General features: G+C 41.5%; 1 protein-coding gene across 1 annotated transcript in view; it reads left to right on the plus strand.

The window, feature by feature from the left end:
- Positions 1–5,134: 5,134 nt before the first annotated feature.
- RCAN2 (regulator of calcineurin 2) overlaps positions 5,135–15,217 on the plus strand; it is a 266,392-nt gene continuing 256,309 nt past the window's right edge. Inside the window, exon 1 of the mRNA XM_028097869.2 lies at positions 5,135–5,215. The gene's annotated coding sequence lies outside the window, so the exon portion shown is untranslated. The remainder of the gene's footprint in view (positions 5,216–15,217) is intronic.

Below are 15,217 nucleotides of genomic sequence, written 5' to 3' on the forward strand. Positions count from 1 at the left end.
CTTTATTACAGGGAGCATAAATTCAGCTTGTTTAACAATAGGTGTGTTTATGGTGGTCTTTGACTGGAGGACATTGACACCAGAGATTCCTTGAGCTATTAGAATCAGAGTCCATCATCTTGACTTTATTTCTTTGAGGGAATTTGTGTGTTCTTTTGTTTCCTCCCATATAAAGTCTCTAGACCACATACCAACAATGAATGAATGGAATGTGAAATTAAAAACACAATACCACTTACATCAGTATCCTCCAGTGAAATATTTAGGTATAAATTTTCTATATATATATATATATATATATATATATGTATATGACATATATGGGTAAAGCTACAGAACTCTGATAAAAGAAATCCAAGAAAAACTAGACAAATGGAGAGATAGTCCATGTGCATGGATAAGAAGACTCAATGTGGTCAAGATGTCAGTTCTTCCCAACTTGACCTACAGATTCAATGTACTCTCAATCAAAATTCTGGCAAATTATTTTGCAGGTATTGACAAACTGATTCAAAAGTTTATATGGAGAGGCAAAAGATCTGGAATAGCTAACACAATATTAAAGAAGAACAAAATCAGAGGACTGATTCAACCAGACTTCAAGACGCACTATAAATCTACAGGGATTAAGAGAGTATGATATTCTTGAAAGAATAGATCAATAGATCAATAGAACAGAATAGAGAGTCCCTAAATAGAGCCACATAAATATAGTTAACTGGTGTTTGACAAAGGAGAAAAGGCAATACAATGGAGAAAAGATAGTCTTTTCAAGAAATAGTGCTGGAACAACTGGACATCCACATATGAAAAAAATATGTTATACACACAGACACAGACCTTACATCCTTCATATAAATTAACTCAAAATGTATTATATACCTAAATATAAAATGCCACAAAATATAAAACTCCTAGGAGACAAAATTGGACAAAATCCAGATGACTTTGGGCATTATGAAGACTTTTTAGATAAAACACTAAGGGCACAATCCATGAAATAAATCACTGATGAGCTGGAACTCAATAAAATTAAAAACATTTTTTCTGTAAAAGACACTGTTAAGAGTATGAGAAATCCAGTCACAGAGTTGGAGAAATTATTTACAAAATACATATCTGATAAATAACTGTTATTCAAACTATAAGAGAATTTTTAAAACAATAACAACAAGAAACAATAAGAACAACAAGAAAGTGAACAACCCAATTAAGAAATGGGCAAAAAATCTGAACAGACATCTCAGCAAAGAAAATATAGAATTGGCAAATAAGCATATGAAAAATGTTCAACATCATTAGGGAACTGTAAATTAAAACAATGGTAAGATTCCGTTACACACCTATAACAATGGTGAAATTCTAAAACACCGACAATGACAAATGCTGGTGAAGATGTGGAGCAACAGGATAATTTCACTCATTTCTGGTGGTGATGCAAACTGGTGCAGCCACTTTGGAAAACAGTTCCGTGTTTTCTTACATAGCATAGTTTTACAGTATGATCCAGCAACTGCACTCCTTAGTGTTTACCCAAATAGGCTGAAAATTTATGTTTGTATAAAACCCTGCACACAGATGTTTATAGCAGCTTTATTCATAATTGCTAAAAATTGGAAGCACTCAGGCTGCCCTTCAGTAGGTGAATGGATAAAGAAACTGTGACACATCTAGAATATGGACTATTACTCAGCGCTAAAAAGAAATGTGTTCTCAAACCATGAAAACACATAAATGCATATTATATCTTTTTTCTTTAAAAAAAGAAAGAAGTCAATCTGAAAAGGCTACACACTGTATAAGTTCTACTCTATGACATTCTGGAAAAGGCAAAACTTATAGAGACAGTTAAAACATCAGTGGTTCTCAGAGGTTAGTAGGAACACAGAGGATTTTGAGAGCAGTGAGACTCTCCTGCATATGACTATAATGGGGGATATGTCATACACTTGCTAAAACTCAAAGAATGTACAACACCAAAAGTGAACCCTAATGTAAATTATAGTATCAACTACATGGTTGAAACTGATGTGTCAAAGGAAGTTCATCAATTGTAAGAAATGTACCAATTTGGTGGAGAATATTGATAATGAGGGAGGCTATGACTTTGTGGGTGCAGGGAGTATATGGGATATATCCATAACTTCCACTCAATTTGTGATGAACCTTAAACTTTAAAAAATAAAGTCTATCAAAAAATAAGAATACCCTCTTGCACTGTTGGTGGTAATGTAAACAGGTGCAGCCACTCTGGAAAACAGTAGGGAGGTGCCTCAGAAAGTTAAAAATAGAACTACCCTATGACCTAGCAATTGCACTACTAGGTATTTATCCAAAGGATACAGAAATACAACTTCAAAGGGGTACATGCACCCGGATATCTATAGTAGCATTTCAACAATAGTCAAACTATGGAAAGAGCCTAAATGTCCATCAACTGATGAATGGATAAAGAAGATATGGTGTATGTATTCGATAGACTATTACTCAGCCATCAAAAAGAATGAAATCTTGCCATTTGCAACGATATGGATGGAGCTAGAGTGTATTATGCTACGTGAAATAAGTCAGTCAAAGAAAGACAAATACCATATGATTTCACTTATATGTGGAATTTAAGAAACAGAACAGATGAACATATGGGAGGGGGAAAAAAGAGAGAGATAGGGAAACAAACCACGAAAGACTCTTAAGGATAGAGAACAAACTGGGGGTTGACGGAGGGCGGTGGGTGGGGGAGGGGCTAGATGGCTGATGCATATTAAGGAGGGCTCTTGTGATGAGCACTGAGTATTGTATGTAAGTGATGAACCACTCAATTCTACTCCTGAAACCAATATGTTAACTAACTAGAATTTAAATTAAAATTTGAAACAAACAAAAAGAATACTGTATCTCAGTGGGAGGAAAATGACCATGTTCATTTTTTATAATAGCTAAGATAAATTGAATGTTACATGTATTAATCTTCACATTGAATCTTACGTTTTTCAGAGTTTCTGCAATAAACATATTACTTTCATCACCAGAAAATTTTCTTAGTAAATATATATTTACAAAATAGATGCTATTAAGATCAGTCTTCAGGTTGGTGATGATTCTAGGAATTACTTACTGCAAGTGAGATTTTGTCTAAAGGATTAAGGATGTTTTCACAGGAGGGTCTTGGAGTGAGTGAGACATGTTGACTATCTTTACATATTTGAAACACAGTCAGTTGGAAAAGGAGTTGGACTCTGTCTCCATGGCTTCAAAAAGTGAATAGACCCAGTGAGTGAAAATCCCAGGAAGGTAAGATTGGGCTCAGTATATGAATGCCTTTTCAGATGATTCTTTTTTCTTCTTCTTCTTCTTCTTTTAAAGATTCATTCATCCATTTTAGAGAGGGAGAGAGAGAGCATGAAGGGGCCTGGGGTGGGGCTGAGAGAGTGGGAGAGAAGCAGACTCCCAGCTGAGCTTGAAGCCCACACAGGGCTCCATCCCAGGAGCCTGAGATCATGACCTGAGAGGAAATCCAAGAGTCCTTTGCTTAACTGACTGAGCCACCCAGGCACCCCAGGCACCAGAGAATTCTATTCAAAATTGTAATTCATCTAAATCAGTGAATATTTATGAATTTATGCATCCAGAAGTTTGGAAGAGTAGGAGTCTAAGGCCATTTTCAACTCTGAAATTCTGTCTTTATTTATATTAGTGCAGATTAATCAGAGTGAAGAGCTAAGGTTTACCTTTATGTTTTTGTTGTTTCTTGGTTTTGTTTAAGATGAAATTTTACATCAACCTTGGAAAACACAAGGTGGTGTGTGGGTGAAGGAAGAATAATTGTGAAGCTTATCCACGGCTTCAGTGCAATTTTAATATTGTTATCAGGAAACAGAAAGACATAAAAAGCAAAAAGAAAGAGGCCTATTTATATAGCAATGAGAAAGATAACAGAACACAGAACTGATTTAAATATTATTTATTCCCTCTTCGAGTTGGTCCGCACTCCTACCCCCACCCGGCCCTTCTTTCTTCAACTTTCCCCACTTTCCCTATTCTGGTGTTGTACAGTATTGACTTTCTCCTGCCATCAGCCCTTGTCACCCATGAGCCACAGGCTTCCTCCGGCTCTGAATTGCTTTATTTTGTAAAGCAGACGGTAAGTTTGTTGAGCAAACAGATCTAGCCTAGAATCTGCTTCACATTCAACCGTTTACTGTATGATAGCAGCCTCCCACTTGTCACCGGCTCTCACACAATAGGAGTCCTTGAAGCCCTCTGTCCCCAGGTCTGGTGGCTGCGAATCCTGGCAAAGCCAAGGAGCCCGCGCAGGGCACCTTCAGCGCGTGGGGCGGGGGGGTGTGGGGGGGAGGGCGGGGGCGGACGCAGGTCTCCAGCCAGAGGGCGCCGCACCCACCCCCCCCGCAGACGCCCCAAGGGCCGTCCAGGCGCTTCCCGACCTTTCCTCGACCAGAGTCGGGGGCTCAGTCTGCGTGTAAGGAAAGTCTCTCTTCCATAACTCCCCACCCACAGTTTGCTTCTCCGGCAGTTTCTTCTGGACTGTCGCTGCCCAGTCATCCCTAGCTTCACAATCCCTGCCCACTCCGACACCCCAGGAGGCCCCCCAACCCGGCGGTAACTCCGGGGAGCCCCTCCCCGCTGGGCCGGGACTCCTGAGGACTGGCATCTGCGCTAGGGGTCCAGAGGGGCTTCTCCGCTTCCTGGGCACCCCAAGGGGAAAGCGGGGTGTGGCGGGGGGAGGCTGAGGGCAGGGTGGGAGCCCGGGGAGCGGAGCGGGTGCGGGCTCGGGAAGGGCGCCGGGTCAGGCGGGGAGGGGAGGAGAGGAGGCCACCCAGGGGCTTTCGGTTTCCTGGGGTCTGATTGGAGGTTGGCCCGATGAGTCGGAGCTGGGGGCGCGCCCATCTCCGCTGGCTCCTGCGAGAGCCGCCGGCTCGGCCCCTCCCCGGAGCCGCTTTGTCCCGGCTGACGGCGGCCGAGGTTTGCGGGGAGGAGCGGGCGGGAGGCCGAGAGCGGGGGACACAAGGACCTCGAGACCGGGAGGCGGGGCGCGCCGCGCACGGCCCCACGCCCAGGCCCGCGGGCAACGCGCCCGCCCCCACGCGCTCGCACCGGCGGGCAGGTGAGCAGGCAGCGCCGCGCCCGCAGTAGCCGGCCCCGCGGACGCCCGAGCCGCCGCCTCAGCCTCTGCCGGCGCATCGCGGACGCCCAGCAGGTCGGTTATGTAACCGCGCTGGCCCGCTTGCCCCTGCGCCCAGTCCTGTCGGGGCTGCGCGCTGCGCCCCGGCCGTGCCGGAGGACGCGGCAGGGGGCGGGCGAGCGCGGCGTGGTTCCGGGGCCGGGCAGGGGGGAGGCAGCGGCGGAGGGGCGGAGGGTGGTCTGCTCCAGCTGTCAGCCCCCGCGGCGGCCTGGGGGGGTGGGGATGGGGGACAGAGGTCTGCCTTGACCCCCCCCCTCTAGAGGGCGCGGGTCTCAGAGAGCCCCTGCCCCATTCCTAGTGCCTCAAAGGTTCGCCTTTCCAGTAGCAGCAGGTGCGTAAGTAGAACAAGCGAGGATGACGCCTGTGGCCCCTGGGACTGAGGTTTGGAGAGAGGGAAAGGGCAGGTGGACTACACTCTGTGAAAAAAGGAAGAAAACGGAGAAACTCCTTTCCCAGTGCTTACAAAGAAGTGCCGGGGACGAGGAAGGTACTTTGAGGCACAGCGGGCTGGGAATTGTCCTGCCTGGGATTAGCGGGCATGGGTCATCTAAAAATAACTTCAAGTTTGAAAAGTGAAATAGAAGGGAGTGCAATGTGCCGAGTTTGTCTGCCTGTGGGATGCTTCGCTCTAGAAGTCACCAGAGGGAACTGGCAAATCCCGGCCGCCTGGCCTCACTGGTTTCCAGGGTGTCTCAGTTTGACTTTTAGTTAATGATTTATTCTCCAAGGTACTGTCTTTTTCTTATCCCAGAATGAATTACAGCAGAGTGCATATTTCAAGTGTTCAATGGACATCTAATTTAGAGTTCCCTACCTGAGGTTTTTTTTTTTTTTTTAGTAAAAACAAAAGTTTCTGGGCTCCCTTTAACATACAGTCCCACAAATGAAGGTGAAAAAAATGCTACAACGTTCCAGTCCATACTTCTTCCTTACTTCAGCTAGAATCCCGCTTAACCTGTCACACAGAGGGTAGGCTTTAGAAAAAGTAGGACATTTTTAAAAAATGCCACTCAACTTTCTCACATATTACATCAACATCAAAACACAGGGCAAATATATCACAAGTACAGGGCAACACTTGCTAACTGGCCCCCCTCCATTCTGGGGAAACAGTCAAATCAGAAAATTTCAGAAGCTGGAAAGGATCAAGAAGCAGGTCAGCACTGACTGTGGAACAAGGCAGGGGAGTAAGCATTTGGCTGCTTCTCAGTCTAGCCATTGATTTTCTATAGCCTTAGAGCTATTATCTTAAGTATAATCAGTCATTGCATTGAGTTAGTCTACAATGTGAGTTGCACTTTGCTTTCAAATCCACTGCAAATCAAATCAGCATTTATTGAGCACCTACTACCCAAGTCCAGTCCAAAGAATTTTGTGAGGGGAAAAGTGTCCTCAGATAAAGCTACAGGATTGCAGGAGCTTTCAGAATGTCTGGTGTGTGCAGGTCCTGCAGAACCCAACTAAATCTGGGAGGATGTGGTGCTCTCTCTCCATTGATGAACATTTAAGAAGCCTAAGTGGGAACTTGAGAGATTCGCCATTTGCAAGTTCTTATCACACTCTTCTGAAAAGTATTTACATAATCGTTTGTTATATATATTACAGAAATGAGCTTTAATTGAGATCAGCTTTGATAGTCACTGAGGTCTCGTTTTTTTTTATTCCTTTTACTTTGGGTACCATCCACTTGGTTTATTCAGCAATTCTTTGTTACGCATGTACTGTGTGTTATGTAGGTCCTGTGGCAGTGGATAAAAGAATGAGGCCCATGCCTTTCAGGAATCAATCTAGCAGAAAAGAAGGATAAGAAAATAAGTGATAGTGATCATTGTGGTGAATGGTTAGTGGAGATAGGAACAAGTTCATTGGAAGCCCAGAGAAGAAGGGTGGAGGGAATCTGAAAGAGCTTGCAGAGAAGTTCATGTTTGGACTACACTCCAGTAGGCAGTTGCAATTTTCTAGAGAAGGGGCTAGGTAGGTGTTCCACATGGAAGGAAAGTTTGTGTTGAAAGAACATCTGGGTGCTCTGAAGTGAGGGGGTGGCAGAGAGTTGTTGGGGGGGGGGTGTTTCAGTGAGCCTGGGATGTGAATATACCCTGCTGAAGAGGAGAAATTATACAGCATTTATGAGAGAAATGATTTTATCTAATTTGTATTTTGCACAAGTGACTTTGGAGGTGGTAAGTAGGTGGTGTTGCAAAAGGGGAAGGAGCTGAGATTTTAGACTACTGGAGTGATCCAAGCAAAAATAAATAAATAGATAAAATTAGTTGTGCCTGAACCAGGTAGAAAAGAGAAAGAGAAGAGAGATCCTCAGAGAGCCATTTCAGAGGGAAAATCAGAGGCGCTAGGTCACCAAGTGGGTAAGTGTGTGTAAGGAGTTGATGTCTAGATGGATGGTCAGGTTTTTAACTGAGTTAGGAATTAAGTGAGAAAGATTAGGTTTGAGAAAGATGGGGAATTTTAACTGAAATATTTTCCTCTAAGATCAGGAACAAAACAGGGATGCTCACTCTTGCCACATAGTTCTGGAAGTCTTAAATACAGAGCAATTAGGCCAGAAAAATAAATAAATTGAAAGGCAGCAAATAAGCAAGGAAGAAGTAAAACTGTCTCTATTTGCAGATGAGATATATATATATATATATATATATATATAAAACTCTAAAGACTCCACTAAAAAACTGTTAGAACTAATAAACAAATTCAGTAAAGTTGCAGAATATAAAATCAATATACAAAAATAAGTTTCATTTCCATACACTAATAATGAACTATCAGAAAGGGAAAGTAAAGAAACAATCCCATTTATAGTTAAACCAACAAGAAAAAATACCTAGGAATAAATTTGCTCAAGGAGATGAAAGACTTGTACACTGAAAACTATGACATTGATGAAAGAAATTGAAGAAGACACAAATAAATGGAGAGATATTCCATGCTCATGGGTTGGAAGAATTCTTACTGTTAGAATGTCCATACTACTCAAAGCAATCTACAGATTCAGTGCAATCCCTATCAAAATGCCAATGGCTTTTTTACAGAAATAGAACAAACAATCCTAAAATTTGTATGGAACCACAAAGACCCCAATAGTCAAAGCAATCTCAAGAAAGAAGAACAAGCAGGAGGCATCACACTTTCTGATTTTAAACTATGTTACAAAATTATGGTAACCAAAACAACATGGCATAAAAACACATACATAAATCAGGGGAACAGAATAGACATCTCCAAAATAAACCTACAAATATATGGTCAATTATTTTATGATGAAGGAGCCAAGAATATACAATGAGGAAAGGATAGTTTCTTCAATAATGGTGTTGGGAAAACTGGACAGCCATATGCAAAAGACTAAAACTGGACCACTGTCTTATACCATACACAAAAATTAATTCAAAACGGATGAAAGTCTTGAATGTAAGATTTGAAGCCATGAAATTTCTATAAGAAAACATAGGGGGTAATGTCCTTTACATTGGTCTTGGCAATGATTTCTTGGATTTGTCAACAAAAGCAGTGAAAACAAAAGCAAAAATAAATGGGACTACATCAAACTAAAACTTCTTCAAAACAAAGAAAACCATTAACAAAATGAAAAGGCAACCGATGGAGTAGGATAAACTATTTGTAAATCATTTATCTGAAAAGGGTTAATATCCAAAGTATATAAAGAACCCATATAATTCAATAGCAGAAAAACCCCTAAACGATCCAATTAAAAAATGGACAGAGGATCTGAATACACATATTTTTTTTTCAAAGAACACAGGCACATGGCCAATAAGTACGTAGAGAATTGCTCAACATCACTAACCATCAGGGAAGTGGAAATCAAAACCACAATGAAATATCACCTGACACTTATTAGAATGACTATTACCAAAACAAAACAAAACAAAACAAAAAAACAAGAGGTAACTGTTAGCAGGGATGTGGGAAAAAGGGAATCCCTGTGCACTGTTGGTGGGACTATAAATTGGTGTGGCCATTATGGAGAACAGCATGGAAGTTCCTAAATGAATTAAAAGTAGAACTATTACATGATCCAGCAACCCCACTTATGGAAATTTATCAGGAGGAAACAAAATCACTGTCTTGAGAAAATATCTGCACCGCATGTTCACTGCAGCATTATTTACAATAGCCAGGACATGGAAGCAACCCCAGTGTCCACAGATGAATGAATGGATATATATGGAATAGAATAGAATAGAATATTAATCAGCCATAAGAAGAAGAAAATCCTGTCATTTGCAACAACATGGATGGACCTTGAGGGCATTATGCTAAATGAATAAGTCAGACAGAGAAAGATAAGTATTGCATGATCTCATTTATATGTGGAATTTGAAGGAACCAAGCTCATAGATACAGGGAAGAGATTTGTGGTTGCCAGAGAGTGGGGGATGGGAAGTGGACAAAATGGGAGAAAGGGGTCAAAAGGTACAAACTTCCGGTTATAAGATAAATAAGCCCTGGGGATGTAATGTATAGCATGGTGATTATAGTTAATAATCCTGTACTGTATATTTGAAAGTTGCCTAGAGAGTAGATCTTAAAAAAGTTGTCATCATAAGGAAAAAAATGTGTAACTATGTGAGGTGATGGATGTTTACTAAACTTATTGTGGCAGTCACTTTGCAATATATACAAACACCAAATCATTATGATATACACCTAAAATAAATATAATATTATATATTAGTTATATCTCAATAAAACTGAGGGAAAAGGGAAGTTAATGAGAAGGTAGGTTTGAGAAAGATGGGGAATTTTGACTTTCAACATCAAACGAAAATGCTCCGTAGGCAATTTTGTTTTCAAAGGTAATTTCTTTATTTCTGGTGCTAACCTTCTACTCATCTCACCTTCATTCCCGAGACTGTTAGGCCTGCCTTTAGAGAAGATGGAGATGAATTTGATAGCAGGAAGTTGTTTCTACCTCCTTCCCCAAAGGTGAAAGTATGAGCTGTCAATTATCTGAACTAGACTAGTAGTAAGAGTAAAAATAATTTTAATGATAATAATAATATAACATTCATTCATTGTTTATGCTGAGCACAAAGAAGTTAGAGCCCCGTGAATTATCACATTTGACCCACACGATAACCGAATGAGGCAGCCGCTATTGTTATTCTCATATAATTGATAAGAAACCCAAGGCAAAGAGAGAGTACCTTATCTAGGCCACACAGTAAGAGGCCTGACCAGCACTCTGAATCACCAGTGTGAATTAATACCATTGGAATAAGTCCTATGAGTCTGGAATGTGTTTTTTACCCTATGTTTGAATATTTGTGGCTAATGCTGTAAAAGAGAACAGCCCTGAGTCAGAAGTCCTGGCTCTATTCTGGGCTCTACACCTGATTTGTTGTGTGACCTATGCCAAGTCACAGCCCTTCTTAGGTGTTGGTTGTTTTAAATCTGTACGTTAATGGGAGAAGAGGTTGACTAGATGATCTCTAGAGTCTTGACATTTTGAAGTCCTGCCACCATGTCTCAAATTTTACATTAGAGCCACTGATTTAGGTTAAAATCATGCCTGCCTGGTCACTTTTAGTTTATTCTTATTTTAATTTTTTTTTTTTTTTGAGAGAAAGCGCGAGGGGGGAGGGGTGGATGGAGAGGGAAAGAGAATCTTAAGCACATTCCACACACAGCGTAGACCCCGTCAAGGGGCTCAATCTCACCACCCTGAGATCACGACCTGAGCTGAAATCCAGAGTCAGATGCCCAACTGACTAAGCCACCCAGGTGCCTGCTCACTTTTAGAACAGGAATACGACTGCTACTACTGTTACCACTGCCTCTTCTTTTTCTTCTCCTCCTTCTTAATATAATGATTCAATGGTTCTATACATTACTCAGTGCTCGTGGCTAAGTGTACTCTTAATTTAATCCCCTTTATCTATTTCACCCATCCCCCCACCCACCACCCCTCTGGCAGCCATGTTTGTTCTCTGTATTTAAGAGTGATTTTTGTCTTTTTGTTTTGTTTTGTTTCTTAAATTCCACATACGAGTGAAATCATATGGTATTTCTCTTTCTCTGACTGACATATTTCACTTAGCTTAATACCCTTTAGATACATCCATGTTGTTGAAAATGGCATGATCTCATTCTTTTTTATGGCTGAGTAATACTCCATTGTGTGTGTATATATATATATATATATACCACCTCTTCTTTATCATTTCGTCTATGGATGGACACTTGGGCTGCTTCCCTATCTTGACTATTGTAAATAATGCTGCAGTAAACACAGGGGTGCATATATCCTTTTGAATTAGTGTTTTTGTTTTCTTTGGGTAAATACCTAGTAGTGGAATTCCTGAATCATATGATTCTATTTTTAATGTTTTGAGGAACCTCCATACCATTTTCCACCAACAGTGCCGGGCATGGAGCCTGCTTGAGGCTCTTTCCCTTTCTCTCTCTTTGCCCCTACCCCTCTCGTACCCCTCCAAAATAAATAAATAAATCTGACAAAATTTAAAAAATGAAGAAGACTAACTCAAATGGTGGCCTGTCCTCAACAGTGTGATGTGAACTAGTCTATAGTGCAGGTACTAACAGGGGTGTCTGATGTTGGGGGAGCCCAGTTCAGTGAGGGGAAACCTGAATGAGCCCCTATGTGGAAGACCGTTCCATAGTCACTGATCAGTTTCTCTTAGATGGGTCACTCAGCTTCTATGGGACTCAGTTTCCTCATCTCTGAATAATTGGGATGATTAATGTACATGTTGCATGGCTGCAGTAAGGAGTGACACAGATAACATAAAGTAGGCACTGCATACCGGAGTGCCTCAGCCAACGGGAGTCCTAACCCCTCCCTCCCAGCAGAACAGACAAAAGGAGGTAGAGCGTTTCTTAAGAAAGCCTTCTCCTACTTCATAGGTTGGCTCAGGGCCACCCCTTAACGAGCATCATTTCTCTGTCTTAGAAAGTAGTAGATATTGGGGATATAAAAACCCGCGGCGCGTTAAAAACCTTCCAAGATGTGAATCTCAAAGTATCCATTAGTAGATTACCCTCTTCCATGTAAAGAAGCTTCAACATTCCATAACAAAGTTTTAGGCTCCCCTTTTGTCAAAGCATAAATAGGCGAAGATTACCGTTAAAGAAATAGTATGCCTAGGGTTGGCAATCCTGGATCCCATTATTACGGGATTATTACTATGGCATCAAATAAATGTCGACAGAGTTTTCTTATGAACTTCCTACTCTGTGTTTGTGTGCATGTTGCCTTTGTCTTTAACATGTTCCCTGTCCTTGTGTTGTCAGCCGCCACGTGTCATATGTTTTAAGTTAATTAATCGAGTTGAAGCCTTTTTTAAGAAGCAGCCTTGCACTCAACCGAAGCTGTTTTTCAAGTTCCTTAAAGTGTACCATCATGAATGGTACTTTCCGGAAGCTAGAGAAAAGTTTCCAAAAATAGCTCAAACTTCCTGAAGTTCAGAATGCCCACAGAAAAGATTTTCTATTATTAGTATGGAAAAGGGACTTATTTTCACATCTGATTTCTGCCTACACAACTCACTTTGACACGGGGATGGAACTTGGGTTTCCTGTGCTTTGGAATGTGTGCATAAGAAGATAGCGTAACAGTTAACAGTTGCTGTTGGACCAAAGAATTGCATGATTTGAGAGCTGTATCCTAGTTTTTATTCCAGTTGCCTTAGCTCTTTGTGGGAATAACTGCTGTATTACATGTACTTGAGATAGGCCTCCTACAAAATATTACAAGTTCTTTGAGGGCATGAGCCATGCCCTAATACTCCTCTTAGGGTGTTAGGGACAAAGTAGAAAAAGTGTGGACTTGGCATGAAAAGGCCTGCATTCTCATCCTGGCGCTGTCACTTCCCAGCTATGTAACCTTGAGCTTCTCATTGACCTAACAGTTATAGGAGGTGGTATTTGTTGAATGCTGCCCTTGTTCCAGACACTGCGCTCAGCACCCTGCATATGTTATCTCATTTAATCCTTACAACAACTCCACCATGCGGGTGTTATCCTCACTATTTACAGATGGGCACACCCTGACGATCGGGGCGGGGTGTGGGGGGGGGGGAGCAAGCCACTCAGAGCCCATTCTCTGAATCGCAGTTTCCTTAGCTGTACAAAATTAGGAAAAGAATACTTGATCTTCCCACCGTACAGAGTCATGAGGATGAAATGCTGTGAGTCTGTGAATGTGCACTGAAAAATGCAGAGCCCTGCACGGATGTTAAGGATGATTGCCACGGTGGGGACCTCCCAAGAGATCGGTTATAGTTGGGCCTGGGGTAGTTGGGGAGGGAGGGCCACTGTGTATAAAATGCTTTTATAGAATGCATTACGAAAACTGTATTTCCTGGCCCTGTTTTTTGGTAGTTTGTTTATGATGCCTGTTTTTTTCAAGGGTAACTTGTTGTCTATACCAAGACTTGACCAGACGGGGCCAGGAGGAGGCTGACCAGGCAGTAGAAGTGGGTCCTGCTGGTGAAGAGGGGGTGGAGAACAAGATTTACAGACAAGAGGTAACTGCCAGAGGGGTGTTTTAGTATAAACAGAGAAGGCTGAAAGTCAAAGCCAAGGTCGAGAAAGGCATAGGCATGATGTGGAGTATAAGAAATCATCACCAGGGCTTAAGTGCGAGAGACAGGTGGGACATAGAATCTGCTCAGGAAGGCTAGAAATATTCCCCCAGTGTCTGCTGAGATCTGTCTCCTTGGCAGGAAAACAAGAGACCCTCTGGCCTGATTTTTTAATGGTTTCTTTTTCTTGGACGTAGGTGCTTTCTATAAAATTAAAACAGAAGAGTTTAAAAAGAGAAAATTAAAATCACGTGTATTACTATGAGCAAATGATAATTACTACTAACATTTTGTTGTATGTCCTTTCAGGCTTTTTATATGCATTCCCAACGTAGAATTGGGATCGTACTCTGTGTATAGAATTTTACATTCTGTGCATTTCACCAAACATTTTAAATAACTTTTCATGTAAAGTCGACAATCTTTGTGAACATCGTTTTCAGTATCTGCATAGCATTCCCTTGTATGATTTTACCAAATTCATTTACCTTCCCCCCTATTTTTGAGCATTTAGATGATTCCCAATTAACCAAATTATCAAATTACTTTAACTCAAACAGATGGACCTTCTTAAGGCTTTCTCTGCATGTTGATGTTGCATTTAATTGTTTTTCCAGGAGGTTGTAGCAATTAACAGCCCCACAAGCAGTGCGTTAAAATGTAGGTCTCACCTCTGTCCTGCTTACAGGCACTTTTTTGGTGGAAGTGAGGGATGGTTGGTATTAGTGCTTTCCAGAGATAACCTTTACTATGGAAATGTGCCTACTTAACAATTACTTCAGGGAGGTTGGGCTTTTTTTGTGGGAGTTGAGAATGTGTGGGCGAAGGGATCTGGTAGATTTTACATGCATGATGAGGGTTTGTAAGAGAGTCGATGATAGTGGATTCACTTTTCTCCCTGTGGTTCTATTATCAGGGGCTTGGCATATGATGCCCTGGGCTGTGTGGGGCCGGAACCCTGGCAACTGTCATTGCAGCCTCTTGAGTTACTAAAGCTGACTTAAACTAAGTAGAATAAGCAACCTCTGCTTACGGGAGAATTGGTTCAGTTTGCCTTTAAATCCTGAAAAATAGGCACAGCAGGTTTGCATCCTTATTCGCTTGAGTTGGGTTTACTGGTTCCCTACCACTGTTGGCAGGGCCTTTGGGGCAAGCTTCAGACAAGCATGTCTTTTTCACCTTCCAGGAAGTGGAACACAATGCAGAGTAAACTATTTTGTATAAATAGCTAGGATTTTCCATTGGAATCTTCTTAAAAATCACTTGCATGGTTATCATTCTAGAATTTTAACTTGATGATTAATCAGATTAGTCTTTCACCAAAAGTCTCTGCATTCACTATTAGGCTGTCATCAACCATGTTGGCTATATTGACCAATTTATTGAAATAAACAGCCAATTTGTATCATTTTCCCCCCATGAAATTTTCTGCAAG

This window comes from Eumetopias jubatus, unplaced genomic scaffold, assembly GCF_037043125.1.
Source record: "Eumetopias jubatus isolate StellerSeaLion01/CBP00866 unplaced genomic scaffold, mEumJub1_p1.0 scaffold_6, whole genome shotgun sequence".
Lineage (NCBI taxonomy): Eukaryota > Metazoa > Chordata > Mammalia > Carnivora > Otariidae > Eumetopias > Eumetopias jubatus.